We start from the raw sequence: 12,201 nt of genomic DNA, 5'->3' as shown, positions 1-12,201 counted from the left end.
AAAGGAAGCTGCCTTATACAGAGTCAGACCATTGGTAGGCTGTACTGTTCCAAGCTGTGCTTATCCACATCCTCAGGAGTCACAAACTGGAACTGATGCAGCCTAACCACAAAAGAGGAATTGCTGGACACCTCCACATCAGACACTTGGATCTGAATCCCAGTATTACAGGCTTCCCTGCCCCTTTACCTTTTGTTCTAGTCTCCTTAGCTCCTTTTATTTTTTAGGAGGTCATGGGAAGCATGCTACGGCTAAATTGAGGGGAGTTGGAAGATGAGGTTTGTAGCACCCCTTAGTTATTTCCCCACAATTTGAGTACTGTACATTAAGTGATTTGGAAGGGCATAGAAGCCATAATCATCTGCATGAGGTCATCAAAGAAGATTGTGGTCCATGTCAACAACAATGAGTGGCAACCAAACTAGTCATTACTAAGCATCACTGAAATGGATGAGATGAGTTAGTGATGACTTGCTAAATCCCATTAATTTCAGTAGCACTAGTAGTATTATATACATACCTGGGAGGAGCCTAAGTAAGGGCAAGTGAAGCCACAGACTAAGTAAGGGCAAGAAATATGGGCAGAGTGAAGTCAGAGCCTAGTAAGGGCAAGACGTCATCAAGCCCCGCCCATTGAAGGGCAAGATGTCATCAATCCCCTCCCACTGATGGGCATGACATCACCACAGTAGGGAGGCGTTGTAAACCCTCCAGAGAACATGCCCAGGCATGCCCAGAGCCTCCTGTACCATGAGCCCTACCCACCTGACATGTGAGGACCAATAGGAAGGAGTTCCCAGCCAGCCGTTCAAGGCTTATAGTGTTGCTGCTGCATGGAGTATCCTACAAGGCTTGTAGCATAGCCCCCTTTGCATAAAGGTAACAATTCTACTGTTTGCTTGTGGGTTTGATGATGGGATCTCCTCAGAGCCCGAATTTGGCAACAAATCAGCCAGATTCTACACCTAAGCCAAGAAAACGCCATATTAGCACCAGTTCAGATGATGAAGGACCTCCTGTGAAAACCTATGCTGAAGAACAAGCTGAGACAAGGGAAATATGGCAAGAGATCCTGGCAACCATGGCAGCTGAGCCACAGGTAAATATATTTTACAGGCTAGGTTTTGAAGCTGTGTGTGTGTGTGTGTGTGTGCAAAAGGACATTAAACTAATAGTCTTTTCTTTTCTCCCTTTAGAATTCAGCACTTGTGCAAACTCTGAAACGCTCTCGCATAGCAATGCAGAAATTCTTGGGCCTGGATATCAATGAAGAGCCCTATAGTACCTGGGCGGAGCCTAAGTAAGGGCAAAGTGAAGCCATAGCCTAGTAAGGGCAAGGAACTATGGGCAAGGTAAAGCCAGAGCCTAGTAAGGGCGAGTTGAAGCCCTGCCCTTCGAAGGGCATGATGACATCACAGCAGGAAGGAGCCGAAAGCTTCTAACTAAGGGCAGGTTGAAGCCACAGCCTCCTAAGGGTATAGTGAGACCCTGTGGAGAGCGTCCACAGAGCATGCCCAGGCAGACCCCCATGTCCAGGCATGTTCAGACATGCCCAGAGCAGATGCAGAACAAACACCCATGTTTGGACATCAGCCCCCCACACACCCCGAACAGGTCTGTGTATGTTCAGACATGCACAGAGCAAGGGTTAGGCCAGGCCTGCACAACATAAGGCCCGGGGACCAGATCAGGCCCTCAGGGACTTTTTTGTGGGTCCACTGATTGTCACAACTTGCAGCAACAGCACCCCAAGGCCACTCTTTGGGTTAGTTCCCTCTTCTTCATCTTTTCATCCTCTGCCCTCTCTGAAACTGCCTGACAGCACCATCCTGTGCATGTTTACTTGGAAATATTTACTTAGTTTACTCCTAAGTAAGCACGACTAGGATTGCAACATGAAATCGACAGCAATTTAGAAAGAGGAGAGGATTTTGCATTTGTTTGGGGCTGGCATTTTTTAAGGGAGATCTCACTAGATGCCCCAGTGACTGAGCAAGGACAGGCTCTATTTTCTGGCCATGATTCTTAGTTAAAATTGTGGGTCCCTTGCCAAAGGGGGGAAAGATCCACAACTATCTAATAATTGCTTGCATTAATATTTTTAATAATTAATTTTAATTCAATAATGTGCTGAAAATTGACCTTGACCACTGAACACCATTGTGGTTGGTTCCAGCCCATCAAAACATTTGAATTGTGTACCCCCCGGGTTAGCCCCAGAGCAGGGTTGTTATTTTTGTAGAGAGAAAATAAAATGCTCTTCAGATTAACTAAATAGGGTATATTCTAGATTTTAAGAACTCATACACATTAACTTTGTACTATGGATTCTGAAGTTGAAAGTTTTCCCCCTTTAAAAAGAAAAGTTGCCCTGCAATTAATGCTGGATCATCTTTTCTTTGTCTCTGTGATGAGGCTAGCCTGGAGTTTTATCCTGAGAGGCCCCTGAAACATCAGCCCTATCCATCCTCAGCACTGTACCTCCAGTGACTGTTGCTGGTGTGTATCTTATGTTTCTTTTTAGATTGTGATCCCTTTGGGGACAGGGATCCATCTCATTTATTTATTATTTCTCTGTGTAAACCTCCCTGTGCCATTTTTGGAAGGGTGGTATAGAAATTGAATAAATAAATAACTAAAAATGCTTTTTGTGTGTGATGTATAAGTAGGACAATTTCATACATTCTGATAAGTACAGCTTCTTAAAAACATTAAAATCATGATCTCTTTCGTTATGCAGTGACAATGCCTTGCTGTCTAAGAAACAAGGCTTTTTCTTTTCTTTTTTTTAAAATAACCAGTTCTCCAAAAAACTGGTAGGACTGGGCCCTTCAAATGGTGTGGTCTAACCGTTAAGTGTTCATCAGATCAATGACCACTAGAGGCTTTTGATGTGTGTGTGTGTGCGCGTGCATGCACAGGTAGGCTGACAGATGCAATTTCTATTTATCTGACGCTTGGTGGTGGGGTGGGAGTTTGTATTTTGTGTATTCACTAGGAAATGAGAGTTCTGGTTCTTTAGAAATCAACTAACACACACTAATTAAATGCATCAAAATTACTGACCAAGACTAAGTCCTATTGAGGACAGAGAAAGCAAGCAAGCAAGCAAGAATGAAAGATTAAGAGCAGTGACAAGGACTAGTTGTGAAACTGTGTCAAAGGAGAAGGGAAAAACTGTTTCTGAGGCCAAGGAAATCTAGATGGTTAAAAAGTGACAAGAACACAGGGTGGGGGTGGGGAGAACCGAGTTAGCGATGGGCCAGGTTGAGGAAGCAGAGGCAGTATAATTGTCCTTATTCAAGGTAATGCCTAATCCAGGCTAATTCATATCAGAGTTAGAGATGTACGAAGAAGGGGGGGGAGGGAGGGGGGAGAGATTTGTTAAAAACGGAAGCAAAGAAACAGTGACAAGGACTAGGCGCAAAACTGTGTCAGAGATGGAAAGGGGAGAGAGATCCTAGTTAGGGGACAGGTCTAGGCTTTGTAGATGTGAAGTAGAATCAAAGAAAGTTTGAGATGCCACAGTCTACAGAACTGTGGTTTTTAAAGATATGCTTGCGCTACAAAGACACCTGTAAGAGTGTCTAGCACTAAGAGATAATGTACATTGCATTAATAGTTCACTGAGAACTTCCAATTAAATAGAGGCAGTCATCAGATCAAGCCGGGGTCTGTATTGCCCTAGTCACTAACATTCTAACTAAGAATCACTGGAAAACAAACAGACTAGCTAATACCTCCCAAGAGAAATTATAAGAAATTAAATTATTTCTTATAAAAGTCCATTTTCTCTTCTATAAAACAAATCCTTTAAAAAAAAAGAAATTAAATTTGTTGACAAAACAATTACATATCAGACCATTTCTCTCTGTGTATGTGTGTGTGTGTGTGTGTGTGTGTGTGTGTAAAAATGAAAATTGTGTGGGCGTACTGAAGTGAATTGATTGCTGCTTCCTGCTTGTATGTAAAATGACATATCTGTGTGCATTCATCTTCCATGATGGAGCTACATACAAGATTCATGCTTGGACATGTAGGATATTTCATCAGGTGTGTAGGCCAGACCTTATGCATGTAGAGCCATTCACTTTCCTTACAAAAGAACAGTGAACAACTAAATAGCAATATGATGTGTGTGTACGTGTGTGTTAAATACATCTTGTATGTTGTATATAACATAATGTATGCTGACTCTGCTGTACATATCATATGTCTTTAAGATTGTTTGTTTTCTCATCAACAGTACAGAATTATCCAATCTAAACACTTTAGAATCAATTCTGGTTTTTTGGGCTCTGTACTATATTTTATGTGTTTTCCAAAGCAGCCAATCATTGTCTGCTCTAGATCCACACAAAAACAAGTGCCTGCTTTTTGAAGTATGAAAGGTCTTTTCCTCTAAAAGATGAGTATGGATAACTATAAGATAGCTCACAGGCAGCCGGGGAGCTCCCAGCCTGATGTTCCTAAGCTCAGGAGAGGGTTTACAAAGCGTACTAGTACTCCAGAGAGTCGGTGCTGTGTAGTGCCTAGAGTGTCAGACTAGGAAGGGCATTTGCTCTTCTTGGCTTAACCTACCTCACAGGGTTGTTGTGCAGATACAATGAGGGAACACGACCTTGAGTTCCTTGGAAGAAGGGGCAGGGTATAAATCTCATACATACATACATATGGTAGCATGTTCATAGTTTGCCAGGGAGGATACTTGTTTGAATTTAGACCCTTAATATAATGCCACGCATGCAGATGTGTCAAAATTAACTCAGTGAAAAAGATTAACAGGGTGTTTCAAAAAATTAGTCAGTTTACAAACGTCTGATTCTTCAGAGCTGCCTGACAGTTTGGTACCAACTTGTCTGTAAGCAATAGTTTTTGCTTCTGCAGATGAGTTTGTCTGAGACAGCTCTGTAGGATCAACATCTGAATCTGACTGTGTATCATCAGAGCATGGCTTCCTACCCCCTCCCCACAGAGTGGCACATATCTCATTGCTATAGGCATACAGGAAATCAGTTTTAATATCATTCACAAAGGCCAGCATTCCAGATAGCTCAGGATCGGTTTACAGCAACACCAGCTAGTTCGAAAAACAAGAGTTAGAAAACTCCACCTCACAGGCAGCCCACCTCACAGGGTTGTTGCAGTAAGTCTAACTTGAAACAAAGAACTAAAACCTAAAAGGATAATATTATTATTTAAGATGACAGGAGGGACCCAATTTAAATTATCACAGGCTACAGGGAAGTGGGGGGGGGCAGGGAATACACAAAACTATTTAGGCAATTAAAAATACTGTAGGAGAGATCAGAGCCTCTCGGATCCGATAAGAAAAATGACCATGTACTTACCGCTTGTGGTCTTCACAGAGACAAAGAGGGAAAACTCTGGTGTACCTCAAGACATTAAGCCTTGGTGGGGTTGGGCAGGGCCCGCTTTCTGGTTGTTATCATGCTGAAACACTGAACAGACACACCCCAGCCACAAAGTTTGAAGGGGCCCAGCTTTTAAAACAAGTATGCAGAGCCTTTTCTCTGCCCCCCATATCTTCTATCATCACATAGGTCATACAAAAGACCCTCTAGCCAAAATGAAAGAAAGAAAGAAAGAAAGCCTACATATAGTTCTGGATATTCAGAACTGGGTATAATCCAATATTTGGAAGGTCAAAGAGTATTAATCCCCTTGAAATGTGTCTCAGTCACAACCCTTATTAAATGCATAAAGGATTATGTACAATATCTTCATGCGCAACATGTTTAGTGCCAAAATGCTTCAAGATCAAGATTTCTGATCCCATCATCCCCTCAAAATTGCTGACCCCTTCATCTATCCAAAAGTTTCAGTAATCAGTTTTTATTATTGGAGTGGGGGTCAAGTTATGGAAAAGTTTGGGGGGAATTTTGTTTCAAAATTTCCAAGTGCAATTTTTCTTTATTCAAGGCATACACTAGCCTTAACATTTCAGAACGGTCTTCTTCAATATGAACCACACCGCCCACTGAGATAATCAGGAGAGGTTCGTCAGCAGTTGCCACTAGTTCATCTGGTGGCTGCTCAGGGTGGGAAGGGTCTTCTCCATTGCTGCCCTGAGGCTTTGGACCAGGCTTCCTGCTGAAATACGATCTTCCCCATCTCTTACAACTTTCAAAAAGGCAGTCAAGACACATTTGTTCACCCAAGCTTTTAATTAGATACTGTTTTGTGTTTTTAATAGTTTTAATGTGTTAAATTTTAAATTGTTGTAATGTTTTAACTTTTTTATTTGTTGTGTTTATTGTTTTGTTGTAAACTACCCAGAAGACTTGTGTTTAGGGTAGTATACAAATGTTATAAATAAATAAATAAATAAATAAAGCCAAGATAGAAAATTAAATAAACCATGGGCAAACCTTAGTGGTTTATAAAATGGTCATGTGGCTGAACTCAGCCTTTCCTTTATGGCAGGGCAATAAGCTATGGCGGATTAGTGTAGTAGCAAATGTAGCATTTGCTATGGGCCCCACGTTTTCGAGGGCCCCGTAAGTCTGGCTTCCCACTGGGAATTAAAGTTAAAACTTTATCTGTTTTATTTGGTCCATGTTAGATAAAATATCCCTTTTCTGCTAAATGTGCCTTTTCAGAGAAGGCACGGCACAGCATTTGTCCAGTGGCTGTTGCTGGTGCCTACCACTTTTTTCTTTTGAGAGTGTGAGCCCTTTGGAGACAGAGAATCATCTAAACACTCTTTATTTTTCTATGTAAACCGCTTTGAGACTAGCTTAACCACTAGCTTAATCCCGTCCTGGCGATAAGAACATATTACTTATAAATGCTAAAATGTTCCTTGTTAGGAACAAGTTATTAATGTCTTACCTCCCACCCCCATTTCCTTTAAGTTCATTAACACAAATGGGGGCAATTTAAAACGAAACTGTATTTTAATTGTAAATCTTGTAAATGATCCTCAAAACTCTTCACTTCTATACAATTCACCCCCACACAACATGCCCCCCATTATACAGCCCAGACTCAGCTGTGAAACTAGAGATGTCATGGATAGATCTTTAATTTAAATTGTAAGAGAACCTATGACGGTGGTGGGTTAGACTAGAAAGGGCTCTGCAAACTTGTTTTAAAAGCTGGGCCCCTTCAAACTTTGTGGCTGGGGTGTGTCTGTTCAGTGTTTCAGCATGATAACAAACAGAAAGCGGGCCCTGCCCAACCCCACCAAGGCTTAATGTCTTGAGGTACACCAGAATTTTCCCTCTTTGTCTCTGTGAAGACCACAAGCGGTAAGTACATGGTCATTTTTCTTATCGGATCCGAGAGGCTCTGATCTCTCCTACAGTATTTTTAATTGCCTAAATAGTTTTGTGTATTCCCTGCCCCCCCCACTTCCCTGTAGCCTGGGATAATTTAAATTGGGTCCCTCCTGTCGTCTTAAATGGGGTCACTTCACCATGCTAGCTTTCCTCAACCATGTGTCCTTTGATCCTGATCTTTTCCTATGTGAAAAGGCTTTTCTCACGAAAGGCATTATTAATTCATGTGTGGTTTTTTAAAAATAATAATATTATCCTTTTAAGTTTTAGTTATTTGTTTCAAGTTAGACTTACTACAACAACCCTGTGAGGTGGGCTGCCTGTGAGGTGGAGTTTTCTAACTCTTGTTTTTCTTGTTTTTAGAACTTGCTGTAGTTTTGTGTATTCCCTGCCCCCCCCACTTCCCTGTAGCCTGTGATAATTTAAATTGGGTCCCTCCTGTCGTCTTAAATAATAATATTATCCTTTTAGGTTTTAGTTATTTGTTTCAAGTTAGACTTACTGCAACAACCCTGTGAGGTGGGCTGCCTGTGAGGTGGAGTTTTCTAACTCTTGTTTTTCGAACTAGCTGGTGTTGCTGTAAACCGATCCTGAGCTATCTGGAATGCTGGCCTTTGTGAATGATATTAAAACTGATTTCCTGTATGCCTATAGCAATGAGATATGTGCCACTCTGTGGGGAGGGGGTAGGAAGCCATGCTCTGATGATACACAGTCAGATTCAGATGTTGATCCTACAGAGCTGTCTCAGACAAACTCATCTGCAGAAGCAAAAACTATTGCTTACAGACAAGTTGGTACCAAACTGTCAGGCAGCTCTGAAGAATCAGACGTTTGTAAACTGACTAATTTTTTGAAACACCCTGTTAATCTTTTTCACTGAGTTAATTTTGACACATCTGCATGCGTGGCATTATATTAAGGGTCTAAATTCAAACAAGTATCCTCCCTGGCAAACTATGAACATGCTACCATATGTATGTATGTATGAGATTTATACCCTGCCCCTTCTTCCAAGGAACTCAAGGTCGTGTTCCCTCATTGTATCTGCACAACAACCCTGTGAGGTAGGTTAAGCCAAGAAGAGCAAATGCCCTTCCTAGTCTGACACTCTAGGCACTACACAGCACCGACTCTCTGGAGTACTAGTACGCTTTGTAAACCCTCTCCTGAGCTTAGGAACATCAGGCTGGGAGCTCCCCGGCTGCCTGTGAGCTATCTTATAGTTATCCATACTCATCTTTTAGAGGAAAAGACCTTTCATACTTCAAAAAGCAGGCACTTGTTTTTGTGTGGATCTAGAGCAGACAATGATTGGCTGCTTTGGAAAACACATAAAATATAGTACAGAGCCCAAAAAACCAGAATTGATTCTAAAGTGTTTAGATTGGATAATTCTGTACTGTTGATGAGAAAACAAACAATCTTAAAGACATATGATATGTACAGCAGAGTCAGCATACATTATGTTATATACAACATACAAGATGTATTTAACACACACGTACACACACATCATATTGCTATTTAGTTGTTCACTGTTCTTTTGTAAGGAAAGTGAATGGCTCTACATGCATAAGGTCTGGCCTACACACCTGATGAAATATCCTACATGTCCAAGCATGAATCTTGTATGTAGCTCCATCATGGAAGATGAATGCACACAGATATGTCATTGTGCATACAAGCAGGAAGCAGCAATCAATTCACTTCAGTACGCCCACACAATTTTCATTTTTACACACACACACACACACACACACACACACACACACACACACAGAGAGAGAAATGGTCTGATATGTAATTGTTTTGTCAACAAATTTAATTTCTTTTTTTAAAAAGGATTTGTTTTATAGAAGAGAAAATGGACTTTTATAAGAAATAATTTAATTTCTTATAATTTCTCTTGGGAGGTATTAGCTAGTCTGTTTGTTTTCCAGTGATTCTTAGTTAGAATGTTAGTGACTAGGGCAATACAGACCCCGGCTTGATCTGATGACTGCCTCTATTTAATTGGAAGTTCTCAGTGAACTATTAATGCAATGTACATTATCTCTTAGTGCTAGACACTCTTACAGGTGTCTTTGTAGCGCAAGCATATCTTTAAAAACCACAGTTCTGTAGACTGTGGTATCTCAAACTTTCTTTGATTCTACTTCACATCTACAAAGCCTAGACCTGTCCCCTAACTAGGATCTCTCTCCCCTTTCCATCTCTGACACAGTTTTGCGCCTAGTCCTTGTCACTGTTTCTTTGCTTCCGTTTTTAACAAATCTCTCCCCCCTCCCTCCCCCCCCTTCTTCGTACATCTCTAACTCTGATATGAATTAGCCTGGATTAGGCATTACCTTGAATAAGGACAATTATACTGCCTCTGCTTCCTCAACTTGGCCCATCGCTAACTCGGTTCTCCCCACCCCCACCCTGTGTTCTTGTCACTTTTTAACCATCTAGATTTCCTTGGCCTCAGAAACAGTTTTTCCCTTCTCCTTTGACACAGTTTCACAACTAGTCCTTGTCACTGCTCTTAATCTTTCATTCTTGCTTGCTTGCTTGCTTTCTCTGTCCTCAATAGGACTTAGTCTTGGTCAGTAATTTTGATGCATTTAATTAGTGTGTGTTAGTTGATTTCTAAAGAACCAGAACTCTCATTTCCTAGTGAATACACAAAATACAAACTCCCACCCCACCACCAAGCGTCAGATAAATAGAAATTGCATCTGTCAGCCTACCTGTGCATGCACGCGCGCACACACACACACACACACACATCAAAAGCCTCTAGTGGTCATTGATCTGATGAACACTTAACGGTTAGACCACACCATTTGAAGGGCCCAGTCCTACCAGTTTTTTGGAGAACTGGTTATTTTTTTTTTTTAAAAAAAGCCTTGTTTCTTAGACAGCAAGGCATTGTCACTGCATAACGAAAGAGATCATGATTTTAATGTTTTTAAGAAGCTGTACTTATCAGAATGTATGAAATTGTCCTACTTATACATCACACACAAAAAGCATTTTTAGTTATTTATTTATTCAATTTCTATACCACCCTTCCAAAAATGGCACAGGGAGGTTTACACAGAGAAATAATAAATAAATGAGATGGATCCCTGTCCCCAAAGGGATCACAATCTAAAAAGAAACATAAGATACACACCAGCAACAGTCACTGGAAGTACAGTGCTGAGGATGGATAGGGCTGATGTTTCAGGGGCCTCTCAGGATAAAACTCCAGGCTAGCCTCATCACAGAGACAAAGAAAAGATGATCCAGCATTAATTGCAGGGCAACTTTTCTTTTTAAAGGGGGAAAACTTTCAACTTCAGAATCCATAGTACAAAGTTAATGTGTATGAGTTCTTAAAATCTAGAATATACCCTATTGAGTTAATCTGAAGAGCATTTTATTTTCTCTCTACAAAAATAACAACCCTGCTCTGGGGCTAACCCGGGGGGTACACAATTCAAATGTTTTGATGGGCTGGAACCAACCACAATGGTGTTCAGTGGTCAAGGTCAATTTTCAGCACATTATTGAATTAAAATTAATTATTAAAAATATTAATGCAAGCAATTATTAGATAGTTGTGGATCTTTCCCCCCTTTGGCAAGGGACCCACAATTTTAACTAAGAATCATGGCCAGAAAATAGAGCCTGTCCTTGCTCAGTCACTGGGGCATCTAGTGAGATCTCCCTTAAAAAATGCCAGCCCCAAACAAATGCAAAATCCTCTCCTCTTTCTAAATTGCTGTCGATTTCATGTTGCAATCCTAGTCGTGCTTACTTAGGAGTAAACTAAGTAAATATTTCCAAGTAAACATGCACAGGATGGTGCTGTCAGGCAGTTTCAGAGAGGGCAGAGGATGAAAAGATGAAGAAGAGGGAACTAACCCAAAGAGTGGCCTTGGGGTGCTGTTGCTGCAAGTTGTGACAATCAGTGGACCCACAAAAAAGTCCCTGAGGGCCTGATCTGGTCCCCGGGCCTTATGTTGTGCAGGCCTGGCCTAACCCTTGCTCTGTGCATGTCTGAACATACACAGACCTGTTCGGGGGGGGTGGGGGGCTGATGTCCAAACATGGGTGTTTGTTCTGCATCTGCTCTGGGCATGTCTGAACATGCCTGGACATGGGGGTCTGCCTGGGCATGCTCTGTGGACGCTCTCCACAGGGTCTCACTATACCCTTAGGAGGCTGTGGCTTCAACCTGCCCTTAGTTAGAAGCTTTCGGCTCCTTCCTGCTGTGATGTCATCATGCCCTTCGAAGGGCAGGGCTTCAACTCGCCCTTACTAGGCTCTGGCTTTACCTTGCCCATAGTTCCTTGCCCTTACTAGGCTATGGCTTCACTTTGCCCTTACTTAGGCTCCGCCCAGGTACTATAGGGCTCTTCATTGATATCCAGGCCCAAGAATTTCTGCATTGCTATGCGAGAGCGTTTCAGAGTTTGCACAAGTGCTGAATTCTAAAGGGAGAAAAGAAAAGACTATTAGTTTAATGTCCTTTTTCACACACACACACACAGCTTCAAAACCTAGCCTGTCAAATATATTTACCTGTGGCTCAGCTGCCATGGTTGCCAGGATCTCTTGCCATATTTCCCTTGTCTCCGCTGGTTCTTCAGCATAGGTTTTCACAGGAGGTCCTTCATCATCTGAACTGGTGCTAATATGGCGTTTTCTTGGCTTAGGTGTCGACTCTGGCTGATTTGTTGCCAAATTCGGGCTCTGAGGAGATCCCATCATCAAACCCACAAGCAAACCGTAGAATTGTTACCTTTATGCAAAGGGGGCTATGCTACAAGCCTTGTAGGAGCAACACTATGAGCCTTGAACGGCTGGCTGGGAACTCCTTCCTATTGGTCCTCACATGTCAGGTGGGTAGGGCTCATGGTAC

General features: G+C 41.8%; 2 long non-coding RNA genes across 2 annotated transcripts; one reads left to right on the top strand and one right to left on the bottom strand.

The window, feature by feature from the left end:
- Positions 1–920: 920 nt before the first annotated feature.
- LOC128327821 (uncharacterized) lies at positions 921–2,644 on the top strand. Its single transcript, XR_008308806.1, has 2 exons — positions 921–1,099; positions 1,197–2,644. It is a non-coding gene; the product is annotated as an uncharacterized LOC128327821 (long non-coding RNA).
- Positions 2,645–10,322: 7,678 nt separating this feature from the next.
- On the bottom strand, positions 10,323–12,074 carry LOC128327899 (uncharacterized). Its single transcript, XR_008308866.1, has 2 exons — positions 11,862–12,074; positions 10,323–11,770 (listed from the first exon to the last, which is right to left on the bottom strand). It is a non-coding gene; the product is annotated as an uncharacterized LOC128327899 (long non-coding RNA).
- Between the last annotated feature and the right edge of the window lie 127 nt (positions 12,075–12,201).

The sequence above is a fragment of the Hemicordylus capensis genome, chromosome 5 (genome assembly GCF_027244095.1).
Source record: "Hemicordylus capensis ecotype Gifberg chromosome 5, rHemCap1.1.pri, whole genome shotgun sequence".
Lineage (NCBI taxonomy): Eukaryota > Metazoa > Chordata > Lepidosauria > Squamata > Cordylidae > Hemicordylus > Hemicordylus capensis.
Note: the sequence above shows the minus strand (reverse complement) of the source record. Positions and strands in the feature narration are given on the sequence as shown.